Source organism: Monodelphis domestica, chromosome 1, assembly GCF_027887165.1.
Source record: "Monodelphis domestica isolate mMonDom1 chromosome 1, mMonDom1.pri, whole genome shotgun sequence".
NCBI classification, from domain to species: domain Eukaryota; kingdom Metazoa; phylum Chordata; class Mammalia; order Didelphimorphia; family Didelphidae; genus Monodelphis; species Monodelphis domestica.
Genome location: NC_077227.1, coordinates 302,921,644 through 302,939,261, shown reverse-complemented (window position 1 = coordinate 302,939,261; position 17,618 = coordinate 302,921,644). Strand labels below are relative to the sequence as shown.

The window sequence follows — 17,618 nt, the reverse complement described above, 5'->3', positions numbered from 1 at the left end:
GAGGAGTCTAGTTAATGTTGGGTCTAAAAATGTCACCAAGAATCTAGACCATTCTGGTGGAAAGGTAGAATAAGCAGAAGAGTTCCAAATAAGAGATTTTCCCTCTTGGGAGCCATCCAGGGGTACCATGCCCTGGGATCAACTTTCCAGCTCCTTTGGTATGAGACTGTTATGTCCCATCTATTTACATTTTTACAAATGTGGAAGTGGGGATTATAATAGTGCTTCACTTCAGCTACTAAAACAGACTCTTTACCTCTTGTTACAAATAACTCAGAGACAGGCAAAATGATCAAAGTTGCTGAAAAAAAAAATTTTAATCATGTCTAAAGACCCCTTAAAACTAATTTAAGGTATTTCATTCATTAAATTCTTCAAAGGTTGTTAACCAAGTTGATAGAGTCCACCCATCATCTGTGTGACAATTTACGAAGCCAAAATGGAAGAAAAAACTGTTTTTATATGGGCTTATTCAATGATATTTGTTCAGTATAAGTTATAGGGGAAAGGTAACAGAATGTATCCGTAGTTAAAACACAGCAGATTAAACTGATTCAGTGTAACACAATAGTATTGAATACATTCATATATGAACTTAAAACAACAAAATTAAAACCTAAAGCAGACAATAAGTAAAATACAATAAAATATAAACGCTTTCATAAAACAATGGAGTCTGAAAAGGCTTAAAATTTTTACTTCCAGTTTCTTTAAAGTTCCTTTCTCTATCTATCCAGATTCCTTTTGTCAGACTTTTTTTGGCTCTCCCATAATGAGGGAGAATTCCTTGCTGAACATGGTGAGGAGGAATCCCAAATTGGATGAATCTTAGAGACTGGACAGGCCCAAATGGCAAAGGGTTGTAGGGAGATGAGTTTCTCCCCTGAATCTTAGGCAAGATAAGTGAAAGGATTCACTTAAGAATCCTTAAGAAAAAACATCCTAAAGCTGGAAGCTATTTGAACCACATAATACATTGTTCTTTCATAGAAGGAGCCATGCTTGTAATTTACTTCCTGTTTGGAATAGTAATTTCCTTCTTCCCTTATCCCCGAGGTAAAATGCTAGTTTCCTCAGCCACATGGAGAGGGAGTTAGGAGACTTATTGTTGCCTAAAGAAAATGCATCCCGGTTTTTACCACCTACTTTGTGATTCTGAAGACACAGTGATAGCTACCAGCTGCCCAACAAGACTGGGGCTGTGGCCAAGAGGAGGATTCAGGAGTAGGAGCAGGCAGTATTAGCAACAGCAATGCCAGAGGCAAGCAGTGAGGAACTGAGGACCATGGGCTCGAGCAGATGGGCAAGAGAAGAGCTTATCTCTTCTTTGCCAAGAGTCCTCTGACTAAAAAATAGCCCAGCCAGTAGGGAGGGCAACCAGGCAAAAAGTAGGGAAAGAAAAAGGCAGCAGTACCAAAGAGCGGGTGGGTAGGTGGGATGGGTGAAAAGTCTTGGCAGGAGAAATGTGGCTTGAAATTTGTCTAGGCTATCTTTAAAAAAAAAAAAAAAGATTTTTTCTCATCCCTTCTGGTTGCCAAAAACTGTAAAAATTAAGATTAATGTCAATAATAAAAATGTTTATATTTTAGGTGATTTATTAATGATCATTAGGAATCAAGGAATAAAGAGAATATAAAATAAAGATCACGTGTCCATGGCTGATCAACCCATTTAAAATCCCCATGCTTAGCTTACCACCTCCTCCAAGTTCAATGTCATCATGCCAAATAGGCCCAAGAGGACCACCCACTCACTAATGTCCTCTGTCTATAGGAAGTGAGTCACAACGGGAAATCAGTGGGTTCCCAGGAAATGTAGTTCTTTTTAGGGTAACATTTTTTCAATTATACAGGCACTTAGGTAAGAGAAGAGCACAGCCAGCAGGAGGCTACAACAAGGAATAAGGAGCAAGCCAAGAGCAAGTTACACCCCACCCACCCACATCTTCTGTGCTAGGTTCTGAACCTGAAAACAAAGCCAACATGCAGACACTGAGACCCTGCCTGATTCCAGGAGAAGGGAACAAAGGAGCCATTATAAAGAGCCAAGAACTACAAGATCTAGGAGGCCAACCAATCCCAATGGGGTTGATGAAAAATCTGTGCCAAGCAGCGCAAGGTCAAAAAGGGACCAAACCAATCCAGGTAGGATTGATGAACTTCTAAAGCAATACAAAAGGTCTTGAACCTAGTGTGAGATTCGAGGTTGCAACACTTGGCATATGTTATCCACACTGGTATCCACACTCTTTGTGAAATATTCACAGACAGGTACCACATTTTGGCTATCATCCTGGCTCCCCCTATCCCTGAGATTGAAGGTAAAATCAGACTAGGGAATGACACTTCCCTATCACACAAAAATCTATTCCTTTTTTCTTTCTTATAGTATGGCAACTTCCTGTAGTCCTGGCTGCCAATGTGTAAGGAAAAGAGTACTGCATTTTGTCCTACAGACTTGTGGGATGGAAATTATTTTAATTGGGCCCTTATTCAAGGACCACTTATAGGTTTATTTCCTTTACTAAGAATTTTTATACATAAGACTTTGATAGTCTATGTTTCATCCAAAAATTGTTTTCTCTTTTATTTGGATTTTTTTAATCTTTTTCTTTCTTTTGATAATTGATTCATATACCTCATAACTCAGCCATGCATTCCTAAGTGATCCCTATGTTTTTCAACAACCTCTTCTGGGGAGCATTATAATCAAAGGAAAAATGGAAGGGAAAGGCAGGCAATGCTTTATTCTCCATCTCAGATTTTATTCAAAAGGGAATGATTATAAATATAAATATGAACAACTAGTTTTCAGAAGAAGAAATCAAATACCTAGAGAACTGAGTCAAATTTATAAGAATACAAGTGATTCTCCAACTGATAAATGGTCAAAGAATATGTACACACAATTCTCAAAGAAATTAAATCTACAACCATATGAAAAAGGGCTCTAAATCACCACTGATTAGAGAAATGCAAATTCAAACAACTCTGAGGTACCATCTCATATCTATCAGGTTGTCTAATATGACAACAAAGGAAAATGATAAACGTTGAAGGGGTAAAGGAAAACTGGGACACTGATACACTCTTGGGGAGTTGTAAATTAACCATTGTAAATTCAACCATTCTGGAGAATAATTTGGAACTATGCCCAAAATAAAACTGAATATCCTTTGACACACACCGTTACTAAGTTTGTATCCCAAACAGATCAAAGAAAAGGGAAAAAGACATATTTGTGTAAAAATATTTTTGACAGCTTTTTTTTATAATGGCAAAGAATTAGAAACAAGGGATATACATCAAGAGGGGAATGGCTGAGCAAGATGTGATATATAATCATAATGGAATATTATTATGCCATTAGAAATGATGAACACAATAGTTTTATAAAAACCTAGAAAGATCTGTATGAACTGATATAAAGACTACAAAACCTACTATACAATGGTAAATTGTGAATGAAAACTATAATCAGCAATGCAATGATCCAACACAACTGATGAAATCTGATTACAGAATGAAACATACCATTTTTCACTTTATTTCCTTCATGAGTTTTTTTTTCTTGATGAATATGGAATTATGTTATTGCATGACCATACATGTATAGCATTTTCAGATTACCTGCCATATGAAGAGGGGCAGGGGAAAGAAACAGGAACAGAATTTGGATGGTAAAATGTCAGAAAATAAATGTTAAAAATTATTTCTATATGTAATTGAGGAAATAAAATACTACTGGGGAAAATTTTTTTAAAAATATGTTAAAGTGCAAGCCAATATTTATATAATAACTTCCTGCATTTATTAATAGAACATTTCATACTGGAACATGCTTCTTTAAAATCAAGAGCTCATGAAAAACCATTGCTTCAAGAATCATTCCCCAAAATATAATTAGAAAAGTTCTCAAAAGAATTACAAAATACCAGTGACTCTATGAAAGATTACTCCAAATCACTAGATATTTTTTAAGTAATCAAAACCATTCGAAGGATTCATTTCAAACCTACCAAATGATGAGAAATGACTGAGTCTACATCAAACAGACACACCATGCTGTAGATGGAGCTGTGATCCAATCATTTTGGAATCACTCTGGAACTATACTAAAATGTCTATTACCTTCAACTCAGAGAACTCACTAATAGGCCAGCACCCCAACAAAGTCAAAGAGAGAAATGAGCATCATATATACCAAGAAGAAAAAAATGGTCTAAGTGTCATGTACACCAAAATATTCATAGCAATTCTTTCTTTTTTAATTTTATTTGGTCAATTTCAAACATTATTCCTTGGTTACAAAAATCATATTCTATTTCTCCCTCCCCTCCCCCTCCCTTCCCATAGCCAATGCGAAATTCCACTGGGTATTACATGTGTCCTTGATCAGAACCTATTTCCACATAGCAATCCTTTTAAAAGGCAGCAAAGAACAGCATTTAGTACAGCTCCTGTCTCATAACATATGCTTAAATTATTGTTTACTAGCTAAATGCTCAACAATTAGAGGATGTCTAAACAAATCATGGTACATGGTTATTACTGCAATACAAGAAATTGTAAATACCATGAATTAGAAATACACTGATTTCTAAAACCTTTTCTATTTCTAAAACTGTGTGAAGTAAATATTTGGGGACCTCTGACTCAATCAATCCATTTTGGAAAGACTCCTTTCAGTCTTTGTCATACATTCCCCTGTATCCCCAGTGTCCTGGAGAGCTGCATCAAAGCCTGCACGTTTGAAAGCCATTAGCCTATGGAAAGATGCAGGGACTGGGAGGAGCACAGATTTGAAAAGCAAACAGAGGAAACTGAGGAATTCCCTCTTTTTTTTCAGGACTAGATTTAACTCTTTCTGAACTAGCTAATGGTTCTAACTCCCTAAGCCCCTTTATCTGAGCTATTGATCTCAGACAATGGGAAGCACAGCTGGGAGTACTGGCTGCAATGGGAAACTAGATTTTTTTGAAAGACTGAAAATCCTTTTTTTCCTCTTCACTAATAAATGCTTGTAAATCTAGATCCATTTTTATTTATAACAAAACTTTGTGCTACTTTAAAATTCTGATATTATTAACCAGGCTAGCTAGAATCGGTTTTTTCTCCCCCTCCTTTAAGTATCTAATTTCTTTTACTGAAAAAAATCTAAGCTAAATAATGGAAGGGAGAGTAGGGGATTAAGAGAAGTATGCTCTTAACAAGAATCATACACATCACTACATTCATCCTACAGCACCAATCCTGATAATAAGAGTAGTCCATTACACATTCACTTGGCCCCACCAGCAAACTTATTCTGATCTACTTAAAGCTTAAGAACAATCGTTTCAGCCCTAAAACTTTTAAATATTAGTGTTTCTATAGAAATTTCATATAGATGTCAATGGAACCACCACATTCACCCAATAAGTTCTGAGCCAACTGAAATAGCATTCAAGAAAATAAAGAAGAATAAATTGACTTGACCCAAAAAATTCCATGAAGAAAAAAATCTGAGCCGGAAGTAAGAATTTTAGAGATATTCAGTAAATGAATTTCAACATCTCAAAAGGAAAGATTTCAAAAGAATAGAGGAGACTTCCATGTAAACATGGAGGCAATCTAGACATGAATCTCTTCCTCTCCCCAGCACCCAACTAAATAGACTACCTCAAAAGAACATAAAAATCATCTTTGGAAGAACAGAGGGACTCAACAGTAGGGAGCAGCACTGAAGGTACATGGGGTTTGAGCATTTCCACACTATAATAAGGAGAAAAAGCTCGCACCCAAACGTGATCTGAATTACCCTCCCCCACCTCACCTATGGAACCAGAGTCAGGACCAGCGCACCCACCAGAGACAGCAAGTTAGCAAGGGACGTCTCTGTAGTGAGTGGGGGGCACACCAGGGTCCTTGGGATCTGACTAGGACTGCCAGGGATCTACGCCTGAGAGCGGTAGATCGCACACTAGAGAGCACAGACCACAGGTGCTCTAGCAAACTGCGGAGGCTTCAGAGACCCCAGAGTCTGCCTGAGGTAAAAGCCCCACTCCTCTGTATAGTGAGTGGGGGGCATACCAGGGTCCTTGGGAACTGACAGGAATGCCAGGGATCTACCCCTGAGAACAGTTACACAGGAGACCCCTGTGCACTGGAGATCACAGACCGCAGGCTCTCTAGGAAACTGCAGAGGCTGTGGAACAGACTCCAGAGCCTGCCTGAGGCAAAAACCCCGCCACATAACTCCACAGAAAACCTGCCCATCTCACGCAGATTTCTGACTAAAAAGGAAAGGGAAAACCACCAATGGGATGGCCCACTGTGCCCAAGACCAACCCTCCAAGAAAAATAGGAAAATAGTGACTCTTGAAAACTTTTACTGAGGGAAAACTCAGGCTAAAGAGGAAAAAGAGAATGAAATTCAAAACTTTCCCAAAAGAATGGAAATTGTCCACAAGCTCTGGAAGAATTCAAATTGAAGCTTATCCAAAAGATGGAAGCCTTCCGGCAAGAAAAATGGGGAAAAATTCAAAGAGAGAACAACAGTTTGAAAGACAAGAATTCCCAATTGGAGAAAGAGCTGGAAGCCACAAAATGTAGGGCACACAAAACTGAAAAGGAAATCCAGTCTTTAAACACCAGAATTAAGCAACTGGAAGACAATGATGTTGCAAAACAGTAAGAAGTAATAAAGCAAAGTCAAAAAATTAATGAATTAGAAGAAAACATAAAATATCTCACTAACAAGATGACACACCAGGAAAATAGAGGATGGAGAGAGAATTTGAGAATCTAGCTGAAAAAACAAAAAGAAAAAAGAAATCTTGATATCATCTTCAAGAAAACTGAAGCCCTTGAACAAGGGGGAACAATAGAAATTTAAAGGGTTCATAGAACACCCTCTATACTAAATCCCCAAAAGACAACTCCCAAGAATGTAACTGTCAAATTCAAGAGCTTCCAAGCTAAGGAAAAAGTCCTACAAGAAGCCAAAAAGAGACAATTCAGATACCAAGGAGCACCAATCAGGATCAAACAAGACCTGGCAGCTGCCACACAGAAGGACCACAAGGCCTGGAACACGATACTCAGAAAGGCAAGAGAACTGGGTCTTCAACCAAGGATCATCTATCCATAAAAACTGACTATATACTTCCAGGGGAAAGTATGGGCATTCAACAAAATACAAGATTTCCAAGTATTTGTAAAGAAAAGACCAGAATTCAGTGGAAAGTTTGACATCCAAACACAAAGAGCAAGAGACACATGAAAAAGTAAATATGAAGGAAAGGGAAAAGGAGAACATTTTTTTTCTTTTATTCAAACTCTCTTCTATAAGGGCTACAACTAGATCAAAATATATGTTAATATTTGGGGGAAATGTTATGTGTAACTCTCAAAAATTATATGCATTAATAGAGTAATTAGAAGAATCACTTATAGAGAAAGATTGGGTCATTAAAATGATTTGGAGGAAAAAAAAACAAAGAAAAAGGGAGGTGAGGGAATCAATGGTGGTTCCAAGATTTACATGAAGAAATAGAAATAAATTAAATATAATAATCTTTGCCACTCAAAGACACACACAGGAAGGGGAGGGGAAGAATTCTCTTATAAGAAGAAGGGGAAGAGAATGCTAATTGGTATTACTTAAACCTTACTCTCAGTGAAATCAACTCTGAGAGAGAAGAACATCTAGATCCATTGGGATCTTGAATTCTATCATATCCAACAGGGTAAGGGAGAAGGGAAAACAAACGGGGGTGGGGGTTGACGGAGGGAATACAAAAAGGGAGGGAAGGAGAGGGGGGAGGGAAATTAACAAACTTGAAAAAAACCAAGAAGGGAACAAAAAGGGAGGGGCCAGAAAGTGAAGCACAGCAAGGGAGGGGACTAGGTGAACTGATTTAAAGTAAACCACTGCTTAAAAAGGTTATAGCAAAAGAAGAAATGTCAGAATAAGGGAGGATAGCAAAATGCTGGTGAATTCACAAGTGACAATCATAACTTTGAAAGTGAATGGGATGAACTCACCCATAAAAGGTAGACAAATAGCAGAATAGATAGGAATCCAAAACCCTACCATATGTTGTCTTCAAGAAACACACATGAGGTGGGTAGATCAAGGTCAGAATTAAAGTTTGGATTAAGACCCATTGGGCCTCAACAGACAGAAAGAAGGCAGGAGTTTCAATCATGATATCTGACAAAGCCAAAGCAAAAATAGACCTGATTAAAAGGGATAGGGAAGGTAAAAACATCCTGATAAAAGGGAGTATAGGCAATGAGGAAATATCACTAATCAACATGTATGTACCAAATGTATAGCACCCAAATTTCTAATGGAGAAACTAGGAAAATTGAAGGAGGAAATAATAGATAGTAAAACTATAATAGTGGGAGACCTGAACCTACCACTATCAAATATAGATAAATCAAATCAAAAAATAACTAAGAAAGAGGTAAAAGAGGTGAATAAAATCTTAGAAAAAATACAGTTAATAGATATATGGAGAAAAATAAATAGGGACAAAAAGGAATAAACCTTCTTTTCAGCAGCACATGGCACATTCACAAAGATTGACCATAAACTAGGTCATGAAAACATGGCATAACAAATGCAGAAAAGCAGAAATAATGAATGCAACCTTTTCAGATCATAAGGCAATAAAAATAATGATCGGTAAGGGTACATGGAGAGCCAAATTAAAAATCAATTGAAAGAGTTAGGGGACTTCCGGTCAAGATGGCGACTTAGAAGCAGCGAAAGTTCAGACCTTGGAAACCCTTCCTTACCGATCGCAAACTGAGTGCTCCTGGGACACCGAAATTCAAGCTGAACAACAGGATAGACCTGAGGAACCCTCCTCCTGGATCTGGATCAAAAGGTACAGATCACTCGGATCTGAGGGGTAGGCAGAAGGAAGGTCCCAGGACCCATCCCCCCCAACCCAGAGTGTTGAGTCCACGACAGCAGCAGGAACCTAAGGGCTCTGAGGACTCACCTTGAAAGCAACCTGAGCCAGTCTTCGGGGCACCCAACACAGAAGGCAGGGAAACATAGAGAGAAGCCTGTAGCCCCCTGGCTGGGTCCTTCTATCTGAGTCTCAAGGGAGGTCCCAGCTTTGGGACACCAGCTGAACCCAATCCCATCAGGAGCCCTCAGAGCGTCTGAAAGAAGAAAAATCTCAGGGCTGGCGAAGGGCTCACCTTGAAAACAACTTGGGCCAGTCTCCGGGCATTCAACACAGATTGTGGAGGAGGAGGTTTTTTGCTTCAGGGCTCCTCCTGAACAACCCCTCCCCCTTAGAGAGCACAGTCTTCTGAAAAAAATAGAAACCTAGAGGTGGAGTCAAGATGGCAGCCTAGAAGGAGCATAGACCTGGCAGCCTGGCCAGAGCTTTGGAGATCCTCCATATTTGCTCCAGGGGTCCAGGAAGTTTAAAACTCAGAGTAAACCTAGCCCAACCAAGCTGAACTTAATCCCATCAAAACTCTCCAGAACTCAAGAGAACCCCAGGCTCCCCACCCATCCTCATTGACTGATGGACTTTAAGCCAATCAAAAGCCTCCAGAGGCCAGGTAAGCTCAAACCCCCAACAATCCTCCCCCAGAGACTACACCAAGAGATGTTCTTTTAAAGCTCCAAGAGGGGAGACTGATAGAAGTCCTCAAAAAACAAACAAAAAAAATGAGAGGAACAAGAGCACAGACAAATACGGGGAGTAAAGAAGGGGTGAATTTGGGCAAAAAACAGAAAAATAAGAAACTACAATAGACAGCTACTACTCAGCAAATGGAATATGGGGGAGAGATCAGCAAACGATAAACCAGAAATCCCAGTGATCAGGTAGGATTTATACCAGGAATACAAGGATGGTTCAAGATTAGGAAAACCATCCGCAAAATTGACCATATTACCAAGCAAACTGACAAAAACCACCTGATTATCTCAATAGATGCAGAAAAATCCTTTGACAAAATACAACACCCATTCCTAGTGAAAACATTAGAAAGTATAGGAACAGAAGGACCTTTCCTAAAAATGATTAACATTATATACTTAAAACAATCAGCAAACATCATCTCCAATGGGGAAAAACTCAAAGCCTTCCCAATAAGATCAGGAGTCAAACAAGGATGCCCATTATCACCTTTATTATTTAATATTGTACTAGAAACACTAGCAGTAGCAATTAGAGAAGAAAAAGAAATTGAAGGTATTAAAATTGGCAATGAGGAGACCAAGCTGTCACTCTTTGTGGATGATATGATGATTTACTTAAAGAATCCTAGGGAATCAACCAAAAAGCTAATCAAAATAATCAACAACTTTAGCAAAGTTGCAGGATACAAAATAAACCCACATAAGTCATGCTGATGCATTTCTATATATCTCCAACCCAGTTCAACAGCAAGAATTAGAAAGAGAAATTCCATTTAAAGTCACCCGAGACAATATAAAATACTTAGGAATCTATCTCCAAGACAAGCACAGGAACTATATGAACAGAACTACAAAACACTCTCCACACAATCAAAACTAGATCTAAACAATTGGAAAAACATTGATTGCTCATGGGTGGGACAAGCTAATATAATAAAAATGACCATCCTACCCAAACTTATATATCTATTTAGTGCCATACCCAATGAACTACCAAAAAACTATTTTACTGAATTAGAGAAAATGATAACAAAGTTCATTTGAAAGAATAAAGGATCAAGGATATCCAGGGAAATAATGAAAAAAAAAATACAAACGAAGGTGGCCTTGCAGTCCCAGATCTCAAACTATATTACAAAGCAGCGGTCATCAAAACAATTTGGTACTGGCTAAGAGACAGAAAGGAGGATCAGTGGAATAGACTTGGGGTAAATGACCTCAGCAAGACAATCTTTGACAAACCCAAAGACCCCAGCTTTTGGGACAAAAATCCACGATTTCATAAAAACTGCTGGGAAAATTGGAAGACAGTGTGGGAGAGATTAGGTTTGGATCGACACCTCACACCCTACACCAAGATAAACTCAGAATGGGCGAATGAGTTGAATATAAAGAAGGTAAGTATAAGTAAATTACGTGAACACAGAATAGTATACATGTCAGACCTTTGGGAAGGGAAAGATTTTAAAACCAAGCAAGACTTAGAAAGAGTCACAAAATGCAAAATAAATAATTTTGACTACATCAAATTTAAAAGTTTTTGTACAAGCAAAACTAATGAAACTAAAATTAGAAGGAAAACAACAAATTGGGAAATGATCTTCTTAACAAAAACCTCTGACAAAGGTCTAATTACTCAAACGTAATGGACTTCTCCAGTAATGGCTTTACAATGTCCCTGAACCACCTGCAGCGATCTATGAGAAAAAATAAAATAAAATAAAAACTATCCTCAAGCAGAGAACAAACTGAGGGACTAAAAACACCAAGGAAAAGCAACTGCCTGACTACAGAGGTTGAGGGGACATGATCAAGGAGAGATGCTAAATGAGCACCATAATGCAAATACCAACAACAAGGAAATGGGTTCAGAGCAAGGAGACATGTGATACCCAGATGAATCACGCCTCAGCTAGGGAAGGGGTGGCTGGGGATTGGGGGGGAAGAAGAGAAAATGATCTGTTTCCAATGGACAATGTATGAAAATGACCAAATAAAATAATGCTTTAAAAACTTAAAAAAAAAATCAATTGAAAATTAAATATGATACTCCAAAATCGGTTAATTAGAGAAGAAATCATAGAAACAATTAATAATTTCCTTGAGGAAAATGACAACGGTGAGACATTCTTTCAAAACTTATGGGATGCAGCCAAAGCAGTACTCCGAGGAAAATTCATATCCCTGACTGCATATATTAACAAATTAGGGAGGACAGAGATCAAGGAATTGGACATGCAAATCGAAAAACTTGAAAGTGAACAAATTAAAACCCCCCAGAAGAAAACCAAATTAGAGATCCTAAATATTAAGGGAGAAATTAATAAAATTGAAAGTGATAGAACTATTGAACTAGAAGCTGGTACTTTGAAAAAACAAACAAAATAGACAAAGTACTGGTCAATCGAATTTTAAAAAGGAAAGAAGAAAAGCAAATTAACAGTATCATAGATGAAAAGGGGGACCTTACCTCCAATGAAAAGGAAATTAAGGCAATTATTAAAAACTTCTTTGCCCAATTATATGGCAATAAATATGCCAATCTATGCAATATGGATGAATATTTACAAAAATATAAATTGCCTAGACTAACAGAAGAAGAAATAGAATTCTTAAATAATCCCATATCAGAAAAAGAAATCCAATAGGCCATCAAAGAACTCCCTAAGAAAAAATCCCCAGGTCCAGATGGATTCACAAATTAATTCTATCAAACATTCAAAGAACAGCAAATCCCAATACTATACAAACTATTTGACATAATAAGCAAAGAGGGATTTCTACCAATTCCTTTTATGACACAAATATGGTACTGATCCCAAAGCCAGGCAGGCCAAAACTGGAGAAAGAAAACTACAGACCAATCTCCTTAATAAACAAAGATGCAAAAATCTTAAACAGGATACTAGCAAAAAGACTCCAGCAAGTGATCATGAGGGTTATTCACTATGATCAGGTGGGATTTATACCAGGAATGCAAGGATAGCTCAATATCAGCAAAACCATCCACATAATTGACCATATCAACAAGCAAATCAACAAAAATCTCATGATTATCTCAATAGACACAGATAAAGTCTTTGACAAAATACAACACCCATTCCTGTTGAAAACACTAGAAAGTATAAGAATAGAATGGTCTTTCCTAAAAATAATAAACAGTATCTATCTAAAACCATCAGCAACCATCATCTGCAATGGGGATAAACTAGATGCATTCCCAATAAGATCAAGTGAAACAAGGATGCCCATTATCACCTCTACTATTTAACATTGTAATAGAAACACTAGCAGTAGCAATTAGAGAAGAAAAATAGAGGGTATTAAAATTGGCAATGACAAGACCAAGCTATCGCTCTTTGCAGATGACATGATAGTCTACTTAAAAAATCCTAGAGAATCAACAAAAAAGCTAGTGGAAATAATCAAAAACTTTAGCAAAGTTGCAGGATAGAAAATAAACCCACATAAGTCATCAGCATTCCTATATATCTCCCCGACACATCTCAGCAGCAAGAATTAAAAAGAGAAATTCCATTCAAAATCACCTTAGACAATATAAAATACTTAGGAATCTATCTGCCATGACAAACACAGGCACTATATGAACACAACTACAAAACACTTTCCACACAACTGAAACTAGACCTGAGGAATTGGAAAAACATTAACTGCTCATGGGTAGGATGAGCTAATATAACAAAAATAACCATCCTACCCAAACTTATCTATCTATATAGTGTCATACCCACTGAACTTCCAAAAAACTTTTTTACTGAATTAGAAATAACCATAACAAAGTTCATTTGGAAGAACAAAGGATCAAGGATATCCAGGGAAATAATGAAAAAAAAAATACAAAGGAAGGTGGCCTTGAAGTCCCAGATCTCAAACTATATTATAAAGCAGTAGTCATCAAAACAATTTGGAACTGGCTAAGAGACAGAAAGGAGGATCAGTGGAATAGACTTGGGGTAAGTGACCTCAGCAAGACAGTCTATGACAAACCCAAAGATCCCAACTTTGGGACAAAAATTCACTATTTGATAAAAACTGCTGGGAAAACTGGAAGACAGTGTGGGAGAGATTACGTTTAGATCAACACTTCACCAAGGTGAGTTTATCACCAAGATAAACTCAGAATGCGTGAATGACTTGAACATAAAAAGGAAACTATAAGTAAATTAGGTGAATACAGAATAGTATACATGTCAGACCTTTGGGAAGGGAAAGATTTTAAAACCAAGCAAGTCACAAAATGTAAAATAAATAATTTTGACTACATCAAATTAAAAAGGTTTTGTACAAACAAAACCAATGTAACTAAAATCAGAAGGGAAGAAACAAATTGGGAAACAATCTTCATAACAAAAACATCTGATAATGGTTTAATTTCTCAAATTTACAAAAAGCTAAATCAATTGTACAAAAACTAAGCCATTCTCCAACTGATAAATGGGCAAGGGACATGAATAGGCAGTTTTCAGTTAAATAAATCAAAACTATTAACAAGCACATGAAAAAGTGTTCTAAATCTCATAATCAGAGATGCAAATCAAAACAACTCTGATGTATCACCTCACACCTTGCAGATTAGCTAACATGACAGCAAAGGAAAATCATGAATTCTGGAGGGGATGTGGCAAAGTTGGGACATTAATTCTTTGCTGGTGGAGTTGTGAATTGATCCAACCATTCTGGAGGGCAATTTGGAACTATGCCCAAATGGGAATAAAAAACTGTCTGCCCTTTGATCCAGCCACAGCACTGCTGGGTTTGTACCCCAAAGGGATAATAAGGAAAAAGACTTGTACAAGAATATTCATAGCTGTGCTCTTTGTGGTGGCAAAAAAAATTGGAAAATGAGGGGATGCCCTTCAATTGAGGAATGGCTGAACAAATTGTGGTATATGTTGGTGATGGAATACTATTGTGCTAAAAGGAATAATAAAGTGGAGGAATTCCATAGGGACTGGAGCAACCTCCAGGAAGTGATGCAGAGTGAAAGGAGCAGAACCAGGAGAACATTGTACACAGAGACTGTTACAATGTGGTACAATCGAACGCAATGGACTTCTCCATTAGTGTCAATGCAATGTCCCTGAACAATCTGCAGGGATCTAGGAGAAAAAACACTATCCACAAGCAGAGGACAAACTGTTGGAGTAAAAACACCTAGGAAAGCCAAGTGCTTGACTACAGAGGTTGAGAGCATATGATTGAGGAGAATCACTAAATGAACACCCTAATGCAAATACCAACAATATGGAAATGAGTTCAGATCAAGGACATATGTGATACCCAATGAACTCGCATGTCAGCTATGGGAGGGGTTGCAAGAGGGGGAGAGGAAAAGAAAATGATCTTTTTTCCCAATGAATAATGTTTTATAATGACCAAATAAAATAACGTTTAAGAGGAAAAAAAAGAATACAATAAAAAAACCCTTGAATTATAATTATAGTCCAAAAAGGGACATAGAAGATATCAGTAAGTACCTTCTCATTTCTATAAAGTCTTTACGAAGTTGATCTATCCATATATCAAAAATATCCTTAATAACTGCATTTGATAAATCTAACAATATAAAGAGCTTGGAAAATAACTCCTATTTAACAAGAACTCCTGGTTAAACTAGAAAACAAACAGACAGAAATTGGGTTTGCTTTGTCTTCATAGATCATATACAACATGTAAACTCGAAATGAACACTTACTGTAAATATAAAAGGCAAAGAAAACCCAGCATTAAAAAGGAAAATTACAAAATTTAATAGCCACAGATATAGGAAGTGGTCTTAACCAGAGAGAGAGAGAGAGAGAGAGAGAGAGAATCACAAGGATAAAATAGATAAGGGGCAACCAGGTGGCTCATGGATAGAGGTCCTGGATGCAAATATGACCCCAGACACTTCCTAGCTATGTGACTAAACAAATCACTTAACCTCAATTGCCTAGCTCTTACTGCTCTTTGGCCTTGGAACTGGACAATTCTAAGACAGAAGGTAACAGTTTAAAAAAATATATATATATATATGTATATATAAAATAGATCATCTCAGCTACATTGAGTCTGAAAATATTTTTTAACAAATTAAATCAACACAATTGGGATGAAGACCTTATTTACTGAGGAGTGGGAATCTTTATATCATGTATCTCTGATGAGTCTAATATTTAAGATATAATAAAATTCAAGATAGATTTAACACAAATATACAAATCTAAGAGCCATTCCCCAATGGTTAAGTAGTGAAAGGATATAGTTCTCCAAAGAAGAACAACTATTAGCAGAAAATTTGCTCTAAATCACTAGTAACAAAAAGATGAAATAAATTGACTGTAAGGTTTAACAGTGTACCCACTTGATTGGTAATGATGTCAAAAAAGTACAAACAGTTGTGGAATTTGTAGACAAACAGGCACATGGGAGGAAAGGAAATGACAGTAATGGCAAAAAAAAAAAGCAAAGAACAATAATGAAACATTTAAAATATACTATGTATGCTAATTAGGTATCCAATGATTCAGTTACCCATGGTTAACTATGGGGGGGGGGGGGGCAAGGGGAAGACAAAGAAATTGCAAAATTTAGGAAATTCCAGAAAACAAAAAAACAAACAAGAAACCACAACAGATCATATGTTACAAACTGGCCACCAGTACATGACTCACCTCCCAAAGAGAAAAAGAGAATGTAAGAGAGGAATTGTTGTTATTGTTATTTGTCCTTCATTTAAAAAGTCTCAATGATATCATTGGGTGATATCTTAACCTATACATGAACTGGATTTAAATGAGGCAGTGTTGCACAAGCTCTTCTGCTTTATTTTCTCTTCCAGAGTCATCAAAGTCCAGTGGCAAGACAAAAGTCAGGATGATTGGAGATGGCCCAGGATGTCATGTATGACTTTGGCATCTTTGTGTCTGACCAAGCCCCAAAGGCTCCATATCACCTGTTTTAGCCACTTCCATGTCCAGTGGAATAAATTGTTCTCATCTGCCTATTCCACTAGTGGCAGTCTTCACATGCTCAGTTAGACAGAAACCCCTTCAAATTCAACAAGTTTTGAAGCCCATCAGTTAACCCTTAACCTGGTTTAATTCACTTGCTGAGATGAATTCATTGAAGTGTGGTCACTACACACACTACAGCTTTTTGGAGTCATAACTGAGGGCCAGATGAACACCAAAGGTGGTTGAGCAGGTCTGAAAAGAGCTTAACAAATGTATCAGAACTGCTGGTCCTATGTGAATACTAATACTTTATAATTACTGTATTTAATGTTGGTAATATCTTGATATATCCTTAATTTATCAATTAAACTTCATTATACATATTACAGTATCTTATGTTTGCTTATAGTCACTGTTTCAGTCATTCGTGGTAGGTCTTGGGATATATCCCCCTAGTATATGAAGGCCTTAATGTATGAAAAAGAGAGTAGTAGGCGGTTTAGAAGGGGCAGGGACAAATAAAATAGTTGTGTTATCACCATATTAAATTTAATATTCACTTTTTAAAAAACCTGGCCATTAACATTTTCATACACAATACTCCTTTCTGTTTTTTTATATTAAAATATTCATGTTTGTCAAGTTCAAAATTTTTAAAAAGTAATTTTCAAAAATAAGTCAGGTACAATAATATACTTTTGGTAAGATATTGTGGTATTATGCTAAAAGAATATACATTACTATTCCCGTAACCCAGAGAGTAATCACACTGACAGGCATGTACTCAAAACATAAAAGAAAATATTCATAACATCACTTTTTGTAGTAGAAAGAACTGGAAACAAAGTAGATGTCCAAAACAGACAGTTCTGATTTTATTTAAGTGAACCATTCAGCAGACCTCTACGTAAAATGATTTTTAAATAATGTAAATTTGCTTGTGGAGTTGAGGAAGAGAGAAATGGTAGCAGGAAGGGAGCCACTTGCCCATGGAGGAAGAAA

The 17,618-nt window shown here is 37.0% G+C and overlaps 1 protein-coding gene across 8 annotated transcripts in view; it reads right to left on the bottom strand.

Moving 5' to 3' along the window:
- PACS2 (phosphofurin acidic cluster sorting protein 2) overlaps positions 1 to 17,618 on the bottom strand; it is a 414,540-nt gene that overhangs the window by 343,673 nt on the left and 53,249 nt on the right. The window lies entirely within an intron of this gene.